Here is a 12,721-nt window from a genome sequence, read left to right on the forward strand (position 1 = left end):
CCTGCGTGGGGTTGTGAAATTAATTATAAATGTATTTGAGCTCATTATCTGAGAGGAGCTATAGAAGTGTGACTTATTTTTAATAATGTATAAGTAATAATTTATTTAACATTTCTCTGTATTCCTCATCAGGTTCCTGAACCTGACTGCACTTTCCTGCTCTGTCTGCAAGTTCTCTCATAAAAGCTGACAAGTTTCAAACATTTTTGTTGATTTTTTTTTAGGGCAATGAGATACTGTGTAACAATCATTAAAGTTGTGGCACCTGTTCTGTTAAAAAATAGGATATCCAGCTTAAATGGAATCGTGTATGACAAGAAATAAAAGGAATCAAACAACTACTTTGTAAACACAATTTGTTAAACCMAATAACTAGAATTAGTCTTATTTGTCCGCTGTGAGTTTATGCTGTGATGTGGCACATTTGTTTCAAGGCTATGGAGTCCAGATGGAGTTAAATAGACAGGTCAAACATTGAATGCTGTGCACTGCTGTCTCTGCAGCATCAACCTGTGTTTCAAAATGACAGAAAAATAGCCACTGAACCACACAAAAGGAAAATATTTTTCCAGGAGAAAAGAAAGAAATAAAGAAATAAAGAAATATGCCCTCCCTATAATCTGCATTGCAGGGATACATGTCTGAAGCAAAGCAGGCAAATATTTGGAGGCTGAGGCTGCTGAAAGCTGGTGGGCTTTGCCAAGTCAAGCACAGAAAATCCCGAGTCAGCCTCGCTTCCAAGATCAGGCAACTGCAAATAGAAAGCARTTTGGATCCGTGATATTCTAGGTATTCTGGAGCTTTCAGTCTTCTGTAACACCAGGAAATATTCTGTAGATTTGGTTTCAAATGAAATCTGAGCTTGCTCTGTCATTGAGGGCAAAAGGCAGCYCCCTGGGAACACCAAGATACCATTGGATTTGTGGGAATCATGGCTTGCTACGCCTGGCACAAGAGCAGCAGAGACTGGGGGCTTTAAGTCCAGGTAAGGAGAAGTGTGTGTGCCATTCCTTGGGTTTAGCCTTCCTCGTGTTTAGCCTTCCTCATGAAGATGCACTCACTAGGGCTGCTTATTTCTCCATTATTTTTTCCTTGCAGCACCCACAGTAGCTACAAATCTGCAGGTTTTAAGGGAAGTAGCACCAGAAGAAAGAAGTAGCTAAAAAAGGTTTCTGTTCCTGGGACACATGTATTCAAACTGCTGCTTGCAAGAAGGGTATCTTCTTCAAGAAGGATATCACTATCTTCTTCAAAAAGACTTTGAAGCAGAAAGACACCTTATGTTCAGCCCCTCCATTAATGCTCTGGTTAAACAGGGAAAAAGAACAAGGAGAGGAGGATAAAGGAGCACAGCCAAACTTTGTGAGATTACTCAAGTGGTGTGAGAAGCTGTTCAAACAAATTACTTATTGAGGCTGATATAACATGGCAGATCTGTTAAGAAAATTATTGTTGTACAAATAGATTGTATGAAAGGATAATGCTTTTGAAAATACTTTTTTAGCAAGGCTTTGAAGCTCACAAACTGTTAGAGCACAACTGCATGCTGGAAATAGGAAAAGCAAACTGCTGACTGCCTGGAGTACTGAAGGTTGCACTGGAACTCACTGGAAAGTTTTTTAATTTATTTACTAGTAGGAACAAAGCAATGGACAGAGTTCTGTTCAGCTTTCAACTGGGGAGGGATATTTTATTTTTGATGGACTCAGGGAAGGTATCATTTCTGTCACTAAATCTCCAGTTTAAATATTTGGACTTGCTCCTTCTGCCTTTTCTCCATGCTCCCAAGAGGACTGCAACCACCTTTCTCTGTTTCTATGCTCTTGCTTGCCTTCACCCATTAACAGGCACTTCTTACACAGCTCAGGAAGCACCATGCTGTATTACTCAAGGAATACAGCCTTTCACAGCTGGTTCCTGAATAGCAACCTGAAAACAAATGATAAAAAAAAAAAAAAAAAAAAAAAAAAAAAAAAAAAAAAAAAAAAAAAAAGGAAGAGGAGAAACAGCCTAGAAAAAAAATTGCAGCAAAAAAGAAAAGAGCAGCTGTTGCCTTAAGAGTATTTTTCTTCCCCATAAGTGTAATCAGAGCTGCAACTCTGTGTTCCCTGGCCGTCTCCAGACACCGGTAACTAAAGCCGGGCATACAACCCTGCCATTGGCTCTGCCAGGGGTGGCAGAGGACTAAGCAAGGGTCAAAAGTTTATGAGAGGCTGTGGCTGTGCTGACACGTGGAGGGGAGCATGTTTCCACAGCACACACGGCACTACATGCGTTTGAAAGGTCACTGCAGCGGCAGGCTGAGCGCCAGCCCGGTGGGAAAGATGCTGAGTGGGAGCAGCGCTGGAAGGSGAGAGCGGAAAAGTGGCGTGCAGGGAGACCAGATGGGACTGCTGTGGGAAAGGAGCTGTGGGAGAGGGGAAGACAGGGAGGTGGAACATGGAGAGCAGAGGCAATAATGGCAGAGGAGCATCACAGGCTGGGCTGACAACAGACTGGTCTCACACTGGCAGATGTCGCACCTGGCAGGGCTGAGCAGGAGACTCGGTTGTTCCCCCAAGACTGGGAAAAGGTCAGTAGCACAGAGATTATCCTACTAACTGTATTTCTTAAGTAATTGCTTTTTGTCTGCAATCATTTTGGGAAGGAATAAAGAGAGCATGATGCAGGGAAGCAAGCTGCACAGTAGCTGCTGTGAGGAGGGAATCACTGCTCTCTGCTGCTTTTGTGTCCAGAGAGAAACACCCCATACCAAACAGAGTATCTGTTTAAATGCTAAGACAAAACCAGGCAGCTGGAGCTCGACTGTCTGCAGCAGCCCACAGGCTGTGAGCTCCAGGAGACATTTCCAGCTGTGCCAGACACTCTCTTCACACATAAAAACCTGGCAAYAAAAGCTTTTGACACCAATGTTTGCAATGCTGAGATGAAGACAAGATGCATTTGGGGAGACATCCCCCTCTCCTCTAAAGAGACAATACAGAAATGCTCAGTTTTATCCCACCCTTGGTTTTTACACTTCCTTACCRCCAAGAAAATGCAGTGCAGGCTAGAAGTGCCAGCTCATGACACTGACATCACCCTTTCTTTGTGCATTAAGTCTTAAATATAAGAGACTTGTAGAAGAATCAAAGTCTTCACTATGTTGAAATGAATTTCAGTCTCACCTTCAGCTTCATTTCCTGTGGTATTAAATAATTCTTCTTACTAATACCAATGTTATTAGTAACCCCAAAAGGGACAATGGAAGGCAGAATCGCCATTATCTGAATCTAAGAGAAGAAAAGGAAGATTARTTACAGTCCTGATTGATCTGAGTGTTGCTGTTTCATAGCTAGCAGGCTCCATCCGTGCGTAATTGCCTCCAGCATGGAAGAGCCCTTGACTCAGCTGAGCCGGTACTCCCTGTGCTGGGTACTGTCTGAGACAGTCCTTGTCCTCATGAGTCATCTGAGTGGATAGAACAGTTCAGAAAGGCAGGGAACAAGCAGATCCCTGAGCGTCAGTACTAGACAGGCCTTATTTCCCAAGGATATTTTTTCCTAATGTGATTGGWTTTTTGTCACCTTCTACAAGGTGACCTTGTAGATGAAAGGACATACACGTTTGTAAAGCCGTTACAAAAAAAAACCTCTGAAGAGGCTAACAGCTAACTTCATGGATACCAAAAGTAGTATTTGCAGAGCAGACCACCAGTCACAGAAGGCAGAGTGCTCAACTCTTTCAGTTAAAAAACACTAAATTTGAAGGAAAAGTGACCCAATGCCCGCCCCCAAACACAAACTCCAAATCTTCTTCAGCTCTGAGGAATCTATCACCCACTGAAAACYGATCTTTTAATCTTTACTTTGCCCAAGTACAGGAGGATAATTTTAGAGTTGCTGAAAGTGCAGAAAATACAATATCAGACTAAGACAAAAGCACTGGAATTTGGTGATAATTAATTTTACACTTAGTCATTTCTATGAGCTTCCTTTGCAGAAACGATGTGGGCCACAACTGGAAAAAGGAATCACTTCCATAATAATTTGTAATTATAATTTGTTATAAGTATATCTTTACATTAAAAAATATAACAAAATATGATTTGTTGTAAATACTCTGAGACAGGAACCTGTGTCACACCCATGCAGCCCAAAAAGGCCACTGGGGTCTTGAACGCTTGCAGCATTCATGGTGATTCTTAGGGTAAAATATGATACACCAGAATGAGTGCATGGTAAATTTTCTTGGCCGGCCATTATTAAATATCTAAACCCAAAGAACATCTGCTTTCTGACATTTTTACWCCAGGCAAGTCCCTTTCTTTTTGTGAGACCATTTTGAGATTTTTGAATGATGAGAACAATTAAATATCACTTTCTGTACCTTTKTAAGGACAAGGGGTGCAGCCTGTAGTTCACAGATCCCATGACATTGTAGTCTTAGTGATTTTCTGTATATCTCAATTTCTCTACCTGTGAAACAGAGCTGAATATATTTGTGTCCATGTGGAAATTCAATGTCTTTACATTGAAAGTACTTAAGAGATTTTTCAAGCAAGCCTTTTAACTAGGATTTTTTAAATAAAATTTTTAAAAACGTAAAATAAAATGAAATAAACCAAATCCTCAGCTTCCTTTTGTCAGCATGTCATGTTTAATCATGAAGCATCAGCAGCATTTTACCATACTTACATAACAATGTGTTTATTAATTTATCCAGCAGGCTAACTCATGTTCCCACTGAGGAATACATAATCCTTAGCTATTATTTAGAACCTTTCATCCACAGATGTCAAAGTACGTTACAAATGCTGCAGCGCCTTTTGTCAATGCATAACTTCTATTAACATCAGTGGAAAAAGAATTAAGCCAAACAAGTTTCCTTGAAATAAATATTTATTAAGAAATTACCTTGTTTGTTCCACCTCACTGTCTTTCAAACGTGTCATCATAGAATTCACTATTTACCCAGGGGCAGTGACTCATGYCTGCTCCAAAGGAGAGCTCTCGGAGGCCAGCAGTCATTCTGTCAGAGGCCAGGGAGCTCTGGAGGAGGGACTGTATCCCCTGCCCATCTCCACTGACCGCAGCCCACACGGCAAACAAAAGCACAGACGTAAATTAATCACACAATTGCATTAGTGCCCTCTGAACCAGCACACTCAGCTAGTCCTCCACTGAACTCTGCTGGACTGAAAAGACCTTCAGCTGGATTATGCTTAAGCAAAAGCATTAGCACTGAGTGCAGAGCGGTACTCTGTTCCCTCCCACACGGGCTCTCGTTAACCTAACATTGCTGCAGAGCCTTTGCTGTGATGGCAGTGCCTGTGAATGCTGCGAGATTAAACAGTTTGGCGTTCTTATGCCTTCTTTTAGGTCAGTGTCTGACAGCCAACAGACAGCCCAGGGGCTGGGAGGACAGGTCAGTGGTGAGCAGCTAACCCAGCAGCACCAATGCCCTCCCCCAGAGCATCATCAACCCACTGCAATCGCTTGGTGCTGCTATTTCTGCCCAGCAGGTGCAAATGCACCTCGCAGCCTCCTGTAGCCCAGAGGATTATCCTCCTGYCCTGCCTTGGTGTCAGGATGAGGGCAGCTGGCCCTCAGGTACTCTGTTGGGAATTCCCACCAGGAATTTTTGCTGTTACCTTCCCCGGATTCAAGATCCAACTAGCTTTACATACATGGGCTCTGCTGAGGTGCTGTGGGACTCTGAAACACCTCCCAACAGAATTCCTGCTGGAATAGGCTGAGGAGGGGAATCCTCCAAGGCAGAAAGGTTGAGAAGGGATGACAGAAATCTGATTTTCACCCCTGAAGGGCATTTCTTTGTAACCTGAGATTAGTGCCTATGCAAACCTGGTATTCAAAGCTCAGCATCCACCTTGGACTTAAACATCTGAGCCATCTTTTTCAGAAAAGGCAGTGGACTTGTTKTTTTTTAAAGCACAGACAATACTAAAATTGTCACTACAATCTGTATAAAATGAGTACGATTTCTCCCCATTCTTCACTCAGCAACACTGCTACTGATTTGAAATTAAATCAATCTAAATTTTATCCTGCCCTCAGGACAGCAGTTATCTGCACTAGCTATGCCAGGCAGTGGTTCATGGGGATTAAACTGAGCGATTCTGATTTCTAATCCAAGTGCAGAAGTGAGATAAGCATGCAGATGTCCAGCCATGTACCGAGGAAGCTATTTTAAGCATGGGCAGCAGCMGAACTTAGCAGCAGCTAGAACTTAGGGGCTTGTGACTTTTGAGTGCACAGCACACAAACAATGGTTATAGGGCTCCTGAACTTGAACGCTGCTGTCATTGCAAGAATATGGACTGGATCACTGGGCTACAGCTCAGTAATGCCGACTCAAGRAGCTCAGCCCAGGTGCAAAGCACAGAGCTGTCTTTTTGAGCCATACTGAATCACTGAAGTCTCTGCATAGTTTACTTGATGGAGCAAGAATTCTGTTTAATGATAGTTTTTTTGCAAGATCTCTATTGCGAAGGGAAGACAGATCTCTTCAGTCCTCAAGTGTGTCTGGTTGTTCGCCACAGCAGAATGAGATTTAATTAAATTCTAAAACTTTCTTTGCACTACAAATGTTGAAGATGTTGTCTGTTATTCAAATGCTTTCGATCCCCWTTTCAGTACAGTTTCAGCCTAAATCAATATTGACCTAAAAAAGGTGGCTTATTTCAGCATCAGTTTATCTGTTTATTAATAGATAAACTGATAACTGGGGCAAGCAAATGTAACTCCAGTGAGACCAACACCGTTGATTTCACGYGTGATATTCAGTGCTGCCTTTGAAAGATTTTAAAGCAGTGTAACTGGGCCTCTGGAGCTTGCCAGCTCTTATTAACCTTGATCAGCAGGCAGGCAGGCAGGCAGAACTAAGAGGCCCTCATGATTCAACGTGGCAGAATCTGACCTCTGTGTTTGCCTCCTGTGCAAATTCATGCAGAACAAATWAACGCTTAAATGCTGCATCTCCACTAGAGACGTGGAATTCCAAACACAGCCAATTCTCCCGGAGCTGCTCCCACAGCCCAAAGCCCAGAGCGGGACCATGCACACCAAAAATGCAAACCCCACCTCGGCCCCCTGGGTCTGTAGGAAACTTTTGGTCAATGGGCACTGATTGATTTCATGGAATCCTGTACGGATCCGGAAGCAAGAGGGATTTCTCCTGCTGCCCACAGCGCTGCGGAYGAGAAGCTGCCACCCCTCCCCAGGCCAGAAAGGACGCTCGTCTGTAGCTGCAGGACAGCAGAGCTGGGCACACATGGGTGTCAGGGGCTTTGTGAGGGGCACACGGTGGTTCCAGGAGGGAGRAGGGAGAAGGGATGCACAGGGCAGGGGACGCGCAAAGCATCGCGTGGTCGCTTCGCAGGGAGGGCAGGGGACGAGCACAGGGAGCGCCCCACACCATCCCCGCCATCCATCCCGCAGGGCATCCAGAGGGGCTGCCTGGAATGGCTGGCGTCTGGAAAGGAGGGCATTAAGCACCGTGAGTTAATTATCGGGCCCAGCGGCACAGGCTGCCCGCCCTCCCTCCCTCCCTCCCGCCGCGGCACCTGCAGCCGTGGGGCGCGCAGCGGTTACGCAACCACAGCAGCAGCACCCGCCGCAGCACGGGAGCCCTGCCGGCCCTGGCAAACCTCCAGAGACAGCTGAAATAAAACAAAATAGAAAACTGACTCCCTGGGATTCAGTCCTTGACTTGTCCTAAAATAAACAATCCTCTAAGGCTCACAAATCACACGTTAGAAAAGCCCCCGCCGACCAAAAAAAGCATWTATTTGTCTCCCTCAAATTCTCCACTATGCTTTCAACAACTAAAACCTGGAATAAATTTTCACAGCTTCTCTTTGGTGAACAACAAATCCCTTCCTAAAACTTGTATAAACATAGAATGGCATAGAATAGAAACACAGAAACATAGAATATGCTTTTTAGAAAAAAAAATTAAAAATTATTATTAATGTTTTCTTCTGCATTATATTTCATAGGATATTATCATATAAAATTTAGTCCCATATAAAACTGTGGCATTTCGTACTTACCTCTAGGATGTGCCTGCTTATTTTAAATCAACATACTGGTTTTTAGGTTTAAATGTTACAGTGGGAGCTGAAGTTTACTTTGATCAACTGATTTTTCTGACTGATTCTATTACTGCTCCAGATTGACCTGAAGATTAAGAAATAATATGTAATTGTATTTCTAGAACTGAGAAACATCTTTTCTCTTCACACAATTTTTAATATTTTAAACAGAAAGGCATAAACCTGTAGTTTTTTTCTAATTAATCTTTGTTTCTGCTACATATATTTTAATTTTGAAACATGTCAGAGAGATGATCCTAAACTATAAACAGAGAGAAAAATAYCTTGTTTTTCTTTAATTAAGAACATTTTTGGAAGCATTTATATAATGGTAATGCCAAGAATTCCACACTTGTACTTGAGGATACCAGATGCTGCACAAATARCAAGGTAGAATCAACCCCCGTAGAGAAAATAGATTTAAAAAATAGGGCTTATTAAGAAGCAGGAGGGGCATGGAGTTGTTTTTGAAATTGTGACCTTCCCACTTGCCAACATGCCTCACTTTTTCCATCCCTAAGGGTGTGACTGTGGCTCCCAATCAGCTCAGGTTTTGGGGAGTATCAACACCTGCATTGTGAGCCTTTGCAAAGGCAGGAATATGTGTAGAAAATTCAGAGTCACAGATGAAAAATGGGACAAGYTGGGTAATATATTCACAATCTGTGGTACAAATAGAAAAGACAGAAGACCACATCTAAATTTTCTGCCTGAATATGACCGTGGGTGAGCATTTGGCTCACGTTTAAATGCAGTACCATCAGCTTTCTTCTTCCTCCCCCTCCTCCTCCTCCTTCTCCTCAGGTAAAAGCTATTAGCTGGTGCTGCTGGTTGTCTGTGCTGCCCGCACAGCCCAGTCTGTGGCCTCCATGCCATCAGGCTGTCCTTCACTTCTTTTCACCACATGTTTGCATTGCAGCCCTCCTGCCTCCTGGAATGTGCCGGTGGGCTGGAGTACCCACACAGAGCCAGCAGATAAAACATGGGACCTCTGGGAGACCAAGGGACATCCTCCAAATCATCATGCCCGATAAGGGGGCCCTGAATTTGGGCTACTGTCTTGAAACAGCTGTGCAATTTCCTGCTCTTTCTGATCCAGATGCTATGTTTTATCCAGAGGCGGCTGCAGCTTGATATTGGATGGACTGAATCCCAGTATCTCACATAGACAAGCATCTGCCAAACCCTTCTTCCTCATTTAATTGCAGCCCTCCACAAATGGGCCTAATCCTACAAACAGTGACTGCATTGGAAAGGAGCGGTGAGTACTCAGTGGGTCCTTGGCTCAGGCACAGAACCTGTGTCACTCAGGTACCTGAGTTGGTATCTCTGTTTGAAAATCAGTCTCCAATTTCCAMAGAGACAATTGTTAGAAACACTTGTTTATTGATTATTCTCTTACTTTATCTTACATTCTTAGCATCTCCTAATTATCTCATGGTATATTTATTTATTTCATTTTGTTTTAGTTGTAAGTGCAATTAGCAGCAAAGCTGCTAACAACACCTTAATGTTTCTGTAGATATTGGAAAGAATAAAATGATCTCCAGTTGTAAAGAAATCCTGGCTCCACTGATGTATCGGCTGCTACAGATTGCAATATATGTAACTTGCCAAGAGAATGATTAACTTAATTTTTTAAAATTACTAATTCTAGCATGGGTCAGAGCTGTCCTGCCTSATTGTAGCCCATTGCTTTCCATCAGAGGACACTGATGCTTATAGGGGACACTACTTTCTGTCTGTCCAAACCTTTTCATATCTGGGTTTCAAAGCAACCAATCTGCAAGAGCAGTCCAGAGTTGAGAAATCCAAGTGYTCTGCACATGAGGTAAAAAATGCGAGTGGGGTTAGAAAATCTAGTCTGGGATGATCAGGCAAATATTTCAGATCCAGTTGCATCTGTATATAGAGCTGTACCACAAATGCAAATAACTTCAAAGTGAGTTATAGTTCATTGCATAATAATTACATTTGCACAGTGATGAATAAGGGTATGTTTTCTAATGATAGCTTTTGTCATGGTTTTACCCCAGCTGGCAACCAAACCCCATACAGATGCTAMATTCACTCTACCACCAGCAGGATCAGGAAGAGAACTGGAAGGCTGGAAAACTCATGGGTTGAGATAATGACAGTTTAATAGGGAAAGCAAAAGCCACMCACACAAAGCAAAATAAGGAATTCATTCACTGCTYCCCATGGRCAGGCAGGTGTTCAGCCATCTCCACAAGAGCAGGGCCCCATCACTGGTAATGGTGACTTGGGAAGACAAACACCATCACTCCAAATGTGTCCCCCTCCATCCTTCTTCCCCAACTTTATATACTGAGCATGATGCCATATGGTTTGGAATATCCCTTTGGTCAGTTTGGGTCAYCTGTCCTGGCTGTGTTTCCTCCCAACTTCTTTGCCAGCATGGCAGTAGGAAAGCAGAAAAGGCCTTGGCTCTGTGTGAGCCCTACTCAGCAATAACAAAACCTTCTCTGTATTATCAACACTGTGTTCAACCAAATCCAGAACACAGCTCCATGTTAACTGCTGTAAAGAAGATTAACTCTACCCCAGCCAAAACCAGAACTTTGCACCCCTTATTCCATACCATTTACATCACGCTCAGGCACCACACTATTCAATACAACTCCAATACAACCACCCCCACCCTTGCCATTCTTTGATAATCGACAATTTTGACTTCTCAGCAGTTCCCATAAGATTACTGTGAATTTCCTCAACAGAGGATAAAGTCAGGTGGAGACACAGACCACAACTGATATTCATTAGAGCATCTTTTGTCAATCAAGCTGTTATGCTGAGTGAAATTTGGCTGTTATTATGGAGACCAGACAGCCATCAGTGAGGACATTCAGTACTCCTTTGGGTACTCAGACATGCTCCCAGTTACCTGCTTGGAGCAACATCTGYTTCCTCAGACATTGGTAGTGTTGCCAGTCATGGTAAGAAGCATTCCTATGTACTTGTCCACAGAGTGTCAGTGTTTTCAGATGTTGGGCAAATTAAGGTTGCCGTGTATGAGGAAGTGGACATCACGTTCCTCCTGTAATCTCTGTATTTCCTTGATTTTGCCTGCCTAAAATCAAAATCCTTCTGTTTTCCTAATTGAAAGAGTGTATTTTGGCAGGAAATGTAAATTGCATTTTTGTCTTTGGTTGGACAGTCTTAAAATAACTGTCAGCCTTAGTTCTTTCTGAGACTGGATAGCGTGGTATTTATAGTAGAACTGATTTGATGGGCTAAGACTGAGAAATTAGAATCTCTATTACATTTCAAAATATTACAGTAGGATTCTGAGATGCTGCCATGGAGACTGCATCATTACTCTGCTTTACATGCGCATTCAGTCACTAGGTCTCCTCAGGCTTTCAGAGCAATTCTGCCACAAACCTCTTCCAGCTTACAACTATGAAGCTTCAATTCCTTCTCCAATGTAAAATAGTCACCAGAGCCATTGCAGTAGCCCAACATCAGCTTTCCAATGGCTCCCCATCTTCRTTTTTCCTGGGATCCAAACCTGGTGGTCATGATTAGAAAAATACCGCCTTCCTTTCATGACCTCCAGAGCATAAAACGAGGGCTGGCAGCCAGGGCTGCACAGCGAAGCATGCACACAGCCTCAAGAGGCAAATACATGGGGTCTGACAACAGCAGGAGCACCCTTTTTTTGTACTTTCCAATCTCGCCACAATTTCACCACAGCATCCAGACTGAAATTTTACAGAGTCTGGAAATAACTTCATGTGATAAGGGCAGGTACAATCTTGTCTGGTACCTATCTGAATAACATTTACCCTTTATTTCTGGTGAGGTCTTACACACCATCAAACAAGAATAAGACATAACATAAAAGCATACAACCCAGAAGTCACCAAACTACAAAACTATACAATAATCYAAATCAATGAGATTGTGGCTCTAATACTGCTGGTGACCTCCACAGTGATTGGGTTAATCACCTAGAGCTCATTATCTCAATGAGTTTCCCAAGCTTCTTATTTTTGAAAGAAGCTGTTTTGCCCTATTCATCTAGTTTTCACAAAATTTATTTTCTTCTAACTAAGAAGTTAGTGCAAAGCTCTCAATACCTGTGGACAGCCACAAAGCTTGTGGTTTTATACCTGCCATTTGAATATTTTGGAGAGGACTGTAACTGCCTGAATCAGTGGGAATGGCCTGGCCCACCCTGCAGTAAGCTCAGGCTTCCCACACTCACTGCTGGGCTGTTTTTGAAGCACTCGGCTCTGCATYAGCTCTCAGCAGCCCAACATGAGTTTCTAATGCAATGGCAGTGGAGGTGCCCTTAAGAAAACCCTTGCCTCAAGCTGGCACAAAAAATAGCAATTTGCTATTAAATGAAGATGCTCCAGAGCATGGGTCACTTGCCTAACTGCAGGTAACAGAGAGGATTTAATAACTGCACYGGTTGTGTCCTGAGCATCCAATATACGTCTCGGTGGTGGGGAGAGGCAATGCTGTGTCAGTTGCTCTCAAGCTGTGTCACTTTGTGTCACACAGCACATGCTGATGTGACCTGACGTGGCWGGTAATAAGATCTGTGCCAAGTTACTGAATAGAAGGAGATTACTTTGAACGCTGCTGTCACATTAC

General features: G+C 43.1%; 1 long non-coding RNA gene across 2 annotated transcripts in view; it reads left to right on the plus strand.

Moving 5' to 3' along the window:
- The first annotated feature begins 783 nt into the window (after window positions 1-783).
- Window positions 784-12,721, plus strand: part of LOC130584455 (uncharacterized) — an 18,150-nt gene continuing 6,212 nt past the window's right edge. For both annotated transcript variants that reach the window (XR_008966510.1, XR_008966512.1), the window contains exons 1-3: window positions 784-985; window positions 1,099-2,572; window positions 9,213-9,356. This is a non-coding gene — a long non-coding RNA (uncharacterized LOC130584455). The remainder of the gene's footprint in view (window positions 986-1,098; window positions 2,573-9,212; window positions 9,357-12,721) is intronic.

The sequence above is a fragment of the Malurus melanocephalus genome, unplaced genomic scaffold (genome assembly GCF_030028575.1).
Source record: "Malurus melanocephalus ecotype Western Australia unplaced genomic scaffold, MMel_1.1 scaffold_0, whole genome shotgun sequence".
In the NCBI taxonomy this organism is placed as follows: domain Eukaryota; kingdom Metazoa; phylum Chordata; class Aves; order Passeriformes; family Maluridae; genus Malurus; species Malurus melanocephalus.